Source organism: Tachypleus tridentatus, chromosome 9 (assembly GCF_004210375.1).
Source record: "Tachypleus tridentatus isolate NWPU-2018 chromosome 9, ASM421037v1, whole genome shotgun sequence".
Classification (NCBI taxonomy): domain Eukaryota; kingdom Metazoa; phylum Arthropoda; class Merostomata; order Xiphosura; family Limulidae; genus Tachypleus; species Tachypleus tridentatus.
In genome coordinates this window covers 10,773,412-10,787,936 of record NC_134833.1, presented here as the reverse complement: position 1 = coordinate 10,787,936, position 14,525 = coordinate 10,773,412, and the positions used below count along the sequence as shown (strand labels likewise).

Sequence of the window (14,525 nt, the reverse complement as noted above, 5' to 3'; positions counted from 1 at the left end):
TCATCTAAAGTAAATTAAAACAACTCAGCCATTTATATACTTATCAACATAGAACCTAGTGGTCCATCCCAGCTGTTCCATCATCTAAAGTAAATTAAAACAACTCAGCCATTTATATACTTATCAACATAGAACCTGGTGGTCCATCCCAGCTGTTCCATCATCTAAAGTAAATTAAAACAACTCAGCCATTTATATACTTATCAACATAGAACCTAGTGGTCCATCCCAGCTGTTCCATCATCTAAAGTAAATTAAAACAACTCAGCCATTTATATACTTATCAACATAGAACCTGGTGGTCCATCCCAGCTGTTCCATCATCTAAAGTAAATTAAAACAACTCAGAGCCAGCCATTTATATACTTATCAACATAGAACCTGGTGGTCCATCCCAGCTGTTCCATCATCTAAAGTAAATTAAAACAACTCAGAGCCAGCCATTTATATACTTATCAACATAGAACCTGGTGGTCCATCCCAGCTGTTCCATCATCTAAAGTAAATTAAAACAACTCAGAGCCAGCCATTTATATACTTATCAACATAGAACCTGGTGGTCCATCCCAGCTGTTCCATCATCTAAAGTAAATTAAAACAACTCAGAGCCAGCCATTTATATACTTATCAACATAGAACCTGGTGGTCCATCCCAGCTGTTCCATCATCTAAAGTAAATTAAAACAACTCAGTCCATCCCAGCTGTTCCATCATCTAAAGCTCAGAGCCAGCCATTTATATACTTATCAACATAGAACCTGGTGGTCCATCCCAGCTGTTCCATCATCTAAAGTAAATTAAAACAACTCAGCCATTTATATACTTATCAACATAGAACCTGGTGGTCCATCCCAGCTGTTCCATCATCTAAAGTAAATTAAAACAACTCAGAGCCAGCCATTTATATACTTATCAACATAGAACCTGGTGGTCCATCCCAGCTGTTCCATCATCTAAAGTAAATTAAAACAACTCAGCCATTTATATACTTATCAACATAGAACCTAGTGGTCCATCCCAGCTGTTCCATCATCTAAAGTAAATTAAAACAACTCAGAGCCAGCCATTTATATACTTATCAACATAGAACCTAGTGGTCCATCCCAGCTGTTCCATCATCTAAAGTAAATTAAAACAACTCAGAGCCAGCCATTTATATACTTATCAACATAGAACCTAGTGGTCCATCCCAGCTGTTCCATCATCTAAAGTAAATTAAAACAACTCAGAGCCAGCCATTTATATACTTATCAACATAGAACCTAGTGGTCCATCCCAGCTGTTCCATCATCTAAAGTAAATTAAAACAACTCAGAGCCAGCCATTTATATACTTATCAACATAGAACCTAGTGGTCCATCCCAGCTGTTCCATCATCTAAAGTAAATTAAAACAACTCAGAGCCAGCCATTTATATACTTATCAACATAGAACCTAGTGGTCCATCCCAGCTGTTCCATCATCTAAAGTAAATTAAAACAACTCAACATAGAACCTGGTGGTCCAGCCATTTATATACTTATCAACATAGAACCTAGTGGTCCATCCCAGCTGTTCCATCATCTAAAGTAAATTAAAACAACTCAGAGCCAGCCATTTATATACTTATCAACATAGAACCTGGTGGTCCATCCCAGCTGTTCCATCATCTAAAGTAAATTAAAACAACTCAGAGCCAGCCATTTATATACTTATCAACATAGAACCTAGTGGTCCATCCCAGCTGTTCCATCATCTAAAGTAAATTAAAACAACTCAGAGCCAGCCATTTATATACTTATCAACATAGAACCTGGTGGTCCATCCCAGCTGTTCCATCATCTAAAGTAAATTAAAACAACTCAGAGCCAGCCATTTATATACTTATCAACATAGAACCTGGTGGTCCATCCCAGCTGTTCCATCATCTAAAGTAAATTAAAACAACTCAGAGCCAGCCATTTATATACTTATCAACATAGAACCTGGTGGTCCATCCCAGCTGTTCCATCATCTAAAGTAAATTAAAACAACTCAGAGCCAGCCATTTATATACTTATCAACATAGAACCTGGTGGTCCATCCCAGCTGTTCCATCATCTAAAGTAAATTAAAACAACTCAGAGCCAGCCATTTATATACTTATCAACATAGAACCTGGTGGTCCATCCCAGCTGTTCCATCATCTAAAGTAAATTAAAACAACTCAGAGCCAGCCATTTATATACTTATCAACATAGAACCTAGTGGTCCATCCCAGCTGTTCCATCATCTAAAGTAAATTAAAACAACTCAGAGCCAGCCATTTATATACTTATCAACATAGAACCTAGTGGTCCATCCCAGCTGTTCCATCATCTAAAGTAAATTAAAACAACTCAGAGCCAGCCATTTATATACTTATCAACATAGAACCTGGTGGTCCATCCCAGCTGTTCCATCATCTAAAGTAAATTAAAACAACTCAGAGCCAGCCATTTATATACTTATCAACATAGAACCTGGTGGTCCATCCCAGCTGTTCCATCATCTAAAGTAAATTAAAACAACTCAGCCATTTATATACTTATCAACATAGAACCTAGTGGTCCATCCCAGCTGTTCCATCATCTAAAGTAAATTAAAACAACTCAGAGCCAGCCATTTATATACTTATCAACATAGAACCTAGTGGTCCATCCCAGCTGTTCCATCATCTAAAGTAAATTAAAACAACTCAGAGCCAGCCATTTATATACTTATCAACATAGAACCTGGTGGTCCATCCCAGCTGTTCCATCATCTAAAGTAAATTAAAACAACTCAGCCATTTATATACTTATCAACATAGAACCTAGTGGTCCATCCCAGCTGTTCCATCATCTAAAGTAAATTAAAACAACTCAGCCATTTATATACTTATCAACATAGAACCTGGTGGTCCATCCCAGCTGTTCCATCATCTAAAGTAAATTAAAACAACTCAGCCATTTATATACTTATCAACATAGAACCTAGTGGTCCATCCCAGCTGTTCCATCATCTAAAGTAAATTAAAACAACTCAGCCATTTATATACTTATCAACATAGAACCTAGTGGTCCATCCCAGCTGTTCCATCATCTAAAGTAAATTAAAACAACTCAGAGCCAGCCATTTATATACTTATCAACATAGAACCTAGTGGTCCATCCCAGCTGTTCCATCATCTAAAGTAAATTAAAACAACTCAGAGCCATTTATATACTTATCAACATAGAACCTAGTGGTCCATCCCAGCTGTTCCATCATCTAAAGTAAATTAAAACAACTCAGCCATTTATATACTTATCAACATAGAACCTAGTGGTCCATCCCAGCTGTTCCATCATCTAAAGTAAATTAAAACAACTCAGCCATTTATATACTTATCAACATAGAACCTAGTGGTCCATCCCAGCTGTTCCATCATCTAAAGTAAATTAAAACAACTCAGCCATTTATATACTTATCAACATAGAACCTAGTGGTCCATCCCAGCTGTTCCATCATCTAAAGTAAATTAAAACAACCTGGTGGTCCATCCCAGCTGTTCCATCATCTAAAGTAAATTAAAACAACTCAGAGCCAGCCAATTACTTATCAACATAGAACCTAGTGGTCCATCCCAGCTGTTCCATCATCTAAAGTAAATTAAAACAACCTGGTGGTCCATCAGTAAATTAAAACAACTCAGAGCCAGCCATTTATATACTTATCAACATAGAACCTAGTGGTCCATCCCAGCTGTTCCATCATCTAAAGTAAATTAAAACAACTCAGAGCCAGCCATTTATATACTTATCAACATAGAACCTAGTGGTCCATCCCAGCTGTTCCATCATCTAAAGTAAATTAAAACAACTCAGCCATTTATATACTTATCAAGCTTTACCTTCAGTGATGACGAGAAAACCCACTTGTAGCAGAAAATAGATACGTAAAACCCACTTAAACATACCCCCTCTACAACATCCAAAGACAACCCACTATAAAGGCCAACCTCCCTCTAAGAAAAATCAAACTGTCTAAGCTTAAGATGATACCTACCCCACTAAAATATATATCTGAATCACCTAGTTCTCATTGTTAAACATGAAACATATCAAGACAGTCAATTCTCTTTGCAATCTTAAACACTTCAACCAGATTCCCCTTAACAGTAATATTTAAAAGCACTAATTTTTATCTGTCAATTTTCTTGACAATCAATATAATCACAACTTCAATTAACCAACTGATGGAATAATCAAAACCAGTACTAATCAGAAACACTAATGTTGATTAATAAATGTAATTATAATTTTGATTATTCGTTTAAATTACATGACACTAATTGATGAAATCTCTACTTATAGATACTCAGAATAAGTCATCTGGCTCTATTAACAGTAGCTTTAAATCTCTTGCACATACAGTTAAGTTTATCTAAGGTACATCATAATATATCTTTATACAGTTTGCTTGTAAACAATGAAAGCTTACTTAACAAACCGTAGCGACTCCTTTCTTATATTAATCAAACTTCTCAGTGGACGAGTAGCTTCACATGCTTGCGGAGCTGGATAGGGAAACTGTAAATGACACAAGTTCACCTCATTAGGGTCACATTCTAACATACTGCATATAAATTATAGCATACTGACACACGTCAAATATACCTCCTTATTTTATAATTTGTACTAATTTCATAACCTAAATAATTAATTAAATTATTTTGTTGTTTTTTGTTTGTTTGTGTTTGCAACTAAATATTAGTAGTGAATTACACTCACTGAAAGATAACACTTTCCTTATGTGAGCCACATTTTTACAAATAGTTTATTAAACAAACATCCCAAAGTCCACTTTCTTGTTAATTTCAAATGTTTGTTTCTGACAAAAAGTAGCAAAATTTGGTAAAATTGTGAATGGTTTGAAATGAAACTTGCACTAATATACTCACAGGTGTTGGCTTTCCCCCTTAAAAGTTCAAATCCATGTTTTCACCAAACAAATAAGCTTCTGGCTGGTTTATTTGAACCTTTCTCCTCCCATAATGAAGTGACTGGCAAAATAATTTCCTATAACAATTTACAAACAATTAAAAGCTACCAGACATTTATTTCGTTTTGGTTTCAGTTCTCGGTTTTTTTCACTAAGCATGGTTACATTTACGTACTTTTAAAAAAAATTATTTATCGAATAATTATACCAGTTTTAACATTTTATAAATACCTTGAACAGTACTGATCATAACCTCATAACTCAGCAGATAAATGGTCAACTGAAAAGTACATATTTGTAAATATACAATAGAATAACCAAAGTGTATAGGATGATGAGAAACTGAGGTCTAAAAGACGCACTCTTGACTTGTTGAAATAAAAGAGAAAAATACATACGTACATGCATTCTAATTACAGTGCAACTGGTTTAATTCAACAGATTGCCAGAATCTTCATTTAAATCGTTTTATTTTACAGCTGTTTCTAGTGGTTTATCTTGGAGTTAAAATCACCCAACCGATAAATAGAGAAAATCCGATAATAAAAAATAATTCAAAATATGAAGGTTAATACAACACAAAATCATCATTAACACTGACCATGTTCACTGTATTTATTCTTGGTGTTTTTGATAAAGTACGAACAAATGCAAAAGAAACAAGTTTGCCTGATACTTGGTTTAAGAAACTTGAGCTTTATAATATAAAAAAAAATATGTTTGACCTAAACTGACCTTTATAATATAAAAACCTGTTTCATCTAACTTTATCTTTGTACTATAAAAACCTCACTGTTTCACTGAAATTGACCTTTGTACTATAAAAACCGGACTATTTCACCTAACTTGACCTTTATAATATAAAACCCTGTCTGTTTCACCTAACTTGACCTTTATAATACAAAAACCTGTCTGTTTCACCTAACTTGACCTTTATAATACAAAAACCTGTCTGTTTCACCTAACTTGACCTTTATAATATAAAACACTGTCTGTTTCACCTAACTTGACCTTTATAATACTAAAACCTGTCTGTTTCACCTAACTTGACCTTTATAATATAAAACCCTGTCTGTTTCATCTAACTTGACCTTTATAATACAAAACCCTGTCTGTTTCACCTAACTTGACCTTTATAATACAAAAACCTGACTGTTTCATCTAACTTGAGCTTTATAATATAAAAACCTGTCTGTTTCACCTAACTTCAGCTTTATAATATAAATACCTTACTGTTTCACCTAATGTGAGATTTATAATATAAATACCTTACTGTTTCACCTAACTTGACCTTTATAATACATAAACCTGACTGTTTCCTCTAACTTGACCTTTATAATATATAAAACCTGACTGTTTCACCTAACTTGACCTTTATAATATAAAACCTGACTGTTTCACCTAACTTGACCTTTATAATATAAAAACCTGACTGTTTCACCTAACTTGACCTTTATAATATAAAAACCTGACTGTTTCACCTAACTTGACCTTTATAATATAAAAACCTGACTGTTTCACCTAACTTGAGCTTTATAATATAAAAACCTGACTGTTTCACCTAACTTGACCTTTATAATATAAAACCTGACTGTTTCACCTAACTTGACCTTTATAATATAAAAACCTGTCTGTTTCACCTAACTTGACCTTTATAATATAAAAACCTAACTGTTTCACCTAACTTGGCCTTTATAATATAAAAACCTGACTGTTTCATCTAACTTGAGCTTTATAATATAAAAACCTGACTGTTTCATCTAACTTGACCTTTATAATATAAAAACCTGTCTGTTTCACCTAACTTCAGCTTTATAATATAAATACCTTACTGTTTCACCTAACTTGACCTTTTATAATATAAAACCTGACTGTTTCACCTAACTTCACCTTTATATATATAAAACCTGACTGTTTCATCTAACTTGAGCTTTATAATATAAAACCTGACTGTTTCACCTAACTTGACCTTTATAATATAAAAAACCTGACTGTTTCACCTGACTTTTCCTCTAACTAACTTGGCTTTATAATATAATAAAAACCTGACTGTTTCACCTAACTTGACCTTTATAATATAAAAACCTGACTGTTTCACCTAACTTGACCTTTATAATATAAAAACCTTACTGTTTCACCTAACTTGACCTTTATAATATAAAAACCTTACTGTTTCACCTAACTTGACCATTATAATACATAAACCTGACTGTTTCCTCTAACTTGACCTTTATAATATAAAAACTTGACTGTTTCATCTCATTTTCTTTCAAACTAAAAAATAACTGACAGTTATGAAGTTTAATATAATTATTTGAAACAGTTTTCTAAATTATTAAGTCTCTTGTCTTATTATGTTAATGAGAAATGTTACAGTTTAAAATACAGAAATATATCAATTTCAATTGGTTTATTTTTCAGAAAAAATTAAACACTACCCCTCATACGATAATTACACAATTATCTGATAATGTAATAAATAATAACTTCAAATTTCTAATGATTTTAAACATTTTGTAACAAAAAATACATACATTTACCAAGTGATGTACATAAAAAGTGTCAACCTCATGTGTTTTTTGTCCTCTTAATTGTTGTATTGCTTATTGTAACTAATTATGTAAAGATCGATCAACCTGATTTTGACGGGTAGCGATAAGCTTGAGCTGCTCCCATCTCGTCTTCCTCCACCCGTGCATTCTGACGACTAGCTAGTATTCCCATCGAGATTTAACGAAACTTCCTCGAAACCTTGTAGATCAACAAGCCACAAGTCAGATGGAAGCAACAATAAGTGAAGACACCTGGGGACACATAATACATGGAAACTTCTGAATAGTGTGTGAACAAATGTACCATATAACACCATTTTCCAAAGAGTTGGGTGCACCCTCTATGGAGTGCAAATTATCTTTTGGGGGAGAATGACATCTAGGTTAGCATCACAGATGCAATAATACAAAATGAAACATTTGAATATAATGTTTGTTAATGAAAATAATACGTAATCACAACAACATACTTGGCATTGTAATGTGTATCCATGTGTTACATCTCATCACTGAACTTGTTTAAAATGAGTGAGAAAAAGAAGTAACCATATTTATTAAAGACGGACATGGATTAGAAAACAACTCACTGAACCTTCTACAATAACGTTATGCCTTTTAACAATACAAAAAATTATTTCAGATGTTTATAATTTCACAAAATTTGTATATAGAAAATAGGAAATTCCTTTCCTTTGTACTTCAATCAGCATTGAAAAACAAGCCATACATATTTCATATTATCCTAAAACCATTCTTGCAAGTTTAAACATATGATTCTACAACAGCATTCTGAAAATTTCAGTGCAGTTGTAAAAAAAAAAACAATTGGTAATTGAAATAGAGACAAGGCAAGACTCATTTTTAGTAGTTCAACAGACAGTGGGATGTGACATGAAAACTGAAGAATGCTATAAAGAAACCCCAGTTTTAAAGGAGTTGATAGCAGTTGTCAAGTTAGTCTTAATTTTATAAAGGGAAAAAGTTTGATACAAGAAGCCTTATAAAATTATTCAATAAAATATTATATTCCAAAAGAAAATCAAAGATGGATTTGTCAAAGTGAACTGATGTCCTACTAATCTGTTAACCCTTTTCTGAGGATATTACCTGTTATCTAGACAATGGCTATCTGCTGAGTCCACTGGGGAACTGAACCCTGATTTTAGCATTGTAAATCCATAGACTTACTGTTGTATCAGCAATGGACAGGAAAGAATATGGAATTGAAGTACTTATATTTTCAATACACCTTGGACCAAGTATCACACAGAAATTTACACTGATGGCAGTCGAGAAGGATTAGTTAATTGGATTGTATGGGACTTTCTTTCTTTGATTTCTTTGGAATTAAGCATAAAGCTACCCAATGGGCTATCTGTGCTCTTCCTATGATGAGTATCAATACCTGGTTTCCACTATTGTAAGTACACAGGCACACTGCTGTGCCACTGGATGGCATATGGGACTGAAAGAGAGGAAACAAACAGTTACCATTAATGAAGTCCAATCTATCCAGGCCCTTATGACTAGTGGAACCTTAGAGACCAGAGCAGTTACATATTACGTTTTCTTATTTACATTGATGGTATTAACAAATGTTTGATAATGGCTTCAAACTCTTTGGTTTCAATGGCTGTTCTGAGAAGGCCGAGGGACTACAGAGTAATGTGAATCACTTAACAAGTTTTCTAGTATTTGGCAAATGAACTTTAATTATAATAAACACAAGATAATGGCAATTTGGTTATCACAATCTGTTTCACATCTTTAGAACAAATCAAAACCCAATTAAAAGTGTGACTGAAGAAAAGGACCTTGGTACAGTGGTTCATATCTTACCAAACCCAAAGGTAACAGAATTCCAACAAGTATTTATACAGATACTGATCAGACATAAAAAAAATATGTAATTACCTCTTTATACAAGTCACTGGTTAGAAGAACTCAACTAATGCTGTATACTGTTTTGGTCTTTTCTAAAAAAAGATACTGAGTTTTAAAGAGAATTCAGAGGAGAACTACAGGAATGATTTTGTGAATATAAAAGTTATATTACAGGGGTAAGTTAAGATGTCTTGTGGTTAGAAAGGTTATTCTGTAGCAGTAGATTAAGTTGTTTTATGGAGAAAAAGGTTATATCATTGATGTAAGATGTCTTATTTTTTCCTGAGAAAAGATGGGAAAGATGTGTTTTATTTTTGATATATCAAAAGGATCAATATGATAATGATTTGTACTCCTTCTCTCTAGAGATAACATATCAACAAATACAAGAAAGATTCAGGCTGGACTCTAGTTAACACAACTTTATTTTTCTAAGTTAATGAAATGAGTTGGCACCTCCAGAATGAAGATTGGCACTTTACAAGAGTTTAACAAAGGAATCAGTTATTTCCTGAAAAACAAAGTTGAAAAGTTAAATCCTTGTTTTTCAAGGTATGTAGAGCTGATTCCTTCAAACCCAGTTTCAAATGGAATAAGTAGATGATACTGGTGACCTATCATTCCTGGACAGAATGTCAATCAACTGACAACCTAACAGCTGGTACCCATCGTACAAAAGGACAGATTGGAACACAAGGAGTAAAGTGTCTAACTCAAGGACACAAAAGCATTATGTAGGCCAACCTCAAATTCACAACCATCTGACCAATGGTACAAAGCATGAGGCAAACGAGTCACGCTACCCCCTAAAGATAAATCCTAGCTGTGCCTTTGTACAGCACACGAGATCAGTGCTTTCATACCCCAGTTTAAAGTGAAACATGAAAAATAAAAAGTGAGTTTTAACTTTGCTCTTCTTAAGAATGGATATGAAAGGACAATCTTGAAGAACTAAACGGTCCCGTTTTTCCAAAAACATATAATGATAAACAAGTTAACACTAAATAAATATTACAAACATTTAATTGTAAATTTCACACCACTTATAAAAGTATTACTGTCCTTCTTGATGATGAGAAACCCAATACCCATACCAGCCGTTCTGAGATACAAAAGTATTACTGTAATCACAAATATTAACAAATCAAATTACAAGCTACATAAATCAGGATTTTACTGTTTGTAAGACACTTAACACTATAGAAAGGTTCAAGTTTATTTCAGAACCACACTGGATCTAGGACATGAGAGAAGCGTGTTACAACCTAACAGAAGAGTACAAAATTACTCTTATAATAACTATTAATTTGTCTTATACCATTGTTTAAAGCTGGATGATTAACTCAATTAATAATTATGAGCAATTAATTACTTGCACTGATTAGTACAACATACAACAACAGATTATTCAAAATTACAATCAAACTGATTGCAGACAAGATAATAATAAACTATTTGAAATTAATCTTTCTGATTATCAGTATATTTTATTATTACAACTATGACTAGTTGAATGTAACTGATTTATGAACCCAATATTTATTTAATCAATTAACAAATTCCATTAATTTCCCAGCTATATATCCTTCTTCAGACTACTATTGGAACATCCTTTTTATTTTAATAAATATAAGATAGATTATTTCATATTCTTCTAAATTATAACACTCTGTCCACAAGTAAGAAATTGTTATACCAATAATTACATTCACATTAATCCAACGGAATTAATGAATAACCACACAAACTATACAAGACATACCTGTGTACTAATTAGAGCCTGAATACAGAACCTAAAAATCATAGAATTATATTATCATAATTAAATATTTAAGTTGAAATTCTGTTTCATGGTAACCATGTAATTTAATTTCTCAGTTAGGTTTGTAAAAAAGGTTAAGTCAGATAAAGCTCAGAACTGCTTGTGAATTACACAGCAACATAATTCTACTACTAAGATACATTCTGTAGTTTGTATTGTTTCAGTTTTTTTGTTCTATAAATGTAACATTGGATTTTGTCTATCTTCTACATGTTTAAAATATGGTTTCTAGCACCCTGTTTTTGACTTTTTTTTTGTAATTTATTGAGGTAGAACAGCCTTCCTCCAACTAGCCACTTAGGGTAAATGATAGTTATAGATGTAATATGTTAGTTTGAGAACCTATGACTAAATCCAGTTCTTATGCTCATATGTACATTTATACACAAGGCTTAACAATGTAGACTGAATTAATATACAGTTGATATCCATGGCTAGTTAATGTGTGTCCCACTTCTTCAAAACTCTCTTATTTAATACTTTGTAAAGAAAAATTATATTGAGAAAAGTGAAAAACTAAGTCATAAAATTTATATAATATCTCAAAACAAAAAGACTACACCAGTATCCAACAGTTTTGCTTTCACTGGTTAGGCCATTTCTACGTTCAGTACAGTGCAAATAAACACTACCATATCAAGTTTAATTATTAGGTTGAGGAATAATTTGTGAGCGTTTTAAATAATTTCATTCAAGCATTACATGCAAGACTATACAATACTTCAATGCATGAACACATTACACCCAAAACATTTATTATGATACTTTATTTCATGTAATACCTAGGTATATAGTATGCATTGTTTTAAACGAAATTACAAGAAATTAAATGCGAAAAGCAGATGGTGTCGAAAATGCTCGATTTTGTCCACTTGACATTCCATTTAATGAGCTGAAAATGAAAGCAAAAATTAAAGACATATGAAAATCAAACACACCATCTATTAGAGCAAAAAATTATCTACCAAATGACATGAAATATTTTGCTAAAGCGTTTCATTTATGAATATATTTTGTTAACTTGAAAAAACGCTCACGAATTATTCCTCAACCCAATACATAAATACAATACAAAACTCAGTAAAATCATCAGTACTGCTACATTAACAGCAAAAAATTTTAAGTACGAGTTTATATTATCTTGGAAAATGAACATCATTGCACATAAAACTGTTTCTCCTTTTGTAATTTTATAATCAAAGTTTTGAAATATTATTTCCTTTCAGTTTTCACAAATACTGAAAATTTAAGCTTATAAACTATAGTTAAATTAACTTGTGTTTGAACATGTTTTCATTTTACTTAAAATATAACTCATTAAGTAACAATAGTGACACTAGTGCTAATCCAGTACTAATATCAATTTAATCAAATGTAATATAAAAAAGTTAAAACTGGTTTTTAATTTATAATTCAAAAAAGTGGAGTTCTAAATTTTGCGCTCGCGAGAAATCGGAAGTCATCATTAGGATTACTAGTGCGGTTATATAATATTAATAATTAATGCTATATATAATAAAACGAATAACAGTATTATTAATAATATTTTAAAAGTTATTACTATTACTACTAACTAATACTGTAAAGTGAATTAAAATTTCATAACAGAGATGAATAAGGTGAATCAACTTACACTTTTACCGTTAGTGTTACTACACCACCACCAGTACTAGTAATATCAGTCATTACTACTTCAAATTCAAACCACCGCTAATTAGAATTAGTTATGTATTATTACAACATTTTATATATAACTACAATTTCAATAATCAACTTTTACGTCAACTATAAAATAATAATAACATAAATCAAAACTTTATTTTTAATACCACCTACTTTATAAATCCTAACGCTGGCTCTGAGTTTGTTGACTTCTCGAGCAATTTTTTGTTAAGCGACATCCTGCGGCTATTCTTAAAATGTATTTAGCTTGTTCCGACTGTCTGTTACATTGACTTTCAAAAGACATATGAAATAAAAACAGTAATTTCCTTGCATAAAAATAATTCTACTAAAAAAGAAGTCTTTCGCAGTTTATAAATAACAGAGATTTAAGATAAATAATAATCTCGAGTTAAATATGGTTGCTCTATATTGCTTTCTTTCTCTTTCTCCAGAGTTTACTATTTACACCCTTGTGCAAATTAATTGAAACAAATGGTCATTTTACAATATTTTCAGCATGGCGGCCGGTGTAGGTTTGCTGAACCCACTAATTTCCTTTAATAGTCATTTCTTCACACAGACGGCAGCATTAGCTGTGTTTTGCAGTACGGTCGATCTATTTTTGGGATATATGACGAAATTTTGAGGAATATTACGTCATTTGAAATTGCGTTAGAAGGATAAGGAGACCAGTCAAAACACAACTTCTTATCAACTCAATGAAGAAAAACGGTATCAATGGGGTCTGAAATACAAGAACTGGACGCAATAACAATAGAGGAAGGTGTTATTCAGCGACGAAAGTCATTTCTTCTTACAGGGTCAAAGAAGTCTGCGTGTTCGCAGATCTTCAGATGAGAAACTTCAAGAATCTTACATCAATCAGTTCGTAAAACATGCCTTGAAGAAAATGTTTTGCAGAGAAGAGTCGTTCCAGTATTGAAAAAGAGATTTCCAGATGGATCTGGCATTTTTCAGCAAGATCTGGCTCCGTGCCACACATCGAAACTTGTGAAGAATTTCATGACTACAACGCGAATAAAGGTGCTGAACTGGCCTGGAAACTCTCCAGACTTAAATTCTATTAAAAATCTTTGGACAATTTCTAAAGAAAGACTTCGAGGAAAAGACTGTACTACGAAAGATAAACAAATTGAGGTGTGGTAGAGCGATCCAAAAATTAGTAGAGATTGTAGTCAACTCGTATACTCGATGCCAAAGCGGATTAATATCTTCTGAAACATGAAGGCATGAAACATGAAACATAATACATAATATATCATGTATTAATTTGTGAGTAATTTTTGGATTCTCAGAAATAAAACTAAAAAAAATGAAAAAATCGTAATTTTCCGTCTTGTTTCAATTAATTTGCACAAGGGTGTACTAGCAAGGCTGGATTAAGGGTTTTATTGGTCCCAAGCTTTTCAATTTATAGAGGCTCCTTCGATACAGAACCTCTAAGCGCAGTACTTTTGTAGTCATAGCTTGAGGCCCACTAATTAGTGTCAGGCCCTGGGCTTCAGCCTGGTAAGCCCATGCCTTTAGCTGGGATTGCGTACTAGGTTAAGACAAGTAAATTTAAACGTCGAAAGATTTTAGCATTGTAAGTCCTTAGACTTACTGCTGTACTAGCGGTA

General features: G+C 32.7%; 1 pseudogene across 1 annotated transcript in view; it reads right to left on the bottom strand.

Moving 5' to 3' along the window:
* Positions 1-7,750, bottom strand: part of LOC143226992 (uncharacterized) — a 42,008-nt pseudogene extending 34,258 nt beyond the window's left edge. Inside the window, exons 1-3 of the transcript XR_013014821.1 lie at positions 7,599-7,750; positions 4,922-5,039; positions 4,462-4,550 (exon numbers count right to left, since the gene is read on the bottom strand). The product of XR_013014821.1 is annotated as an uncharacterized LOC143226992 (transcript). The remainder of the gene's footprint in view (positions 1-4,461; positions 4,551-4,921; positions 5,040-7,598) is intronic.
* Between the last annotated feature and the right edge of the window lie 6,775 nt (positions 7,751-14,525).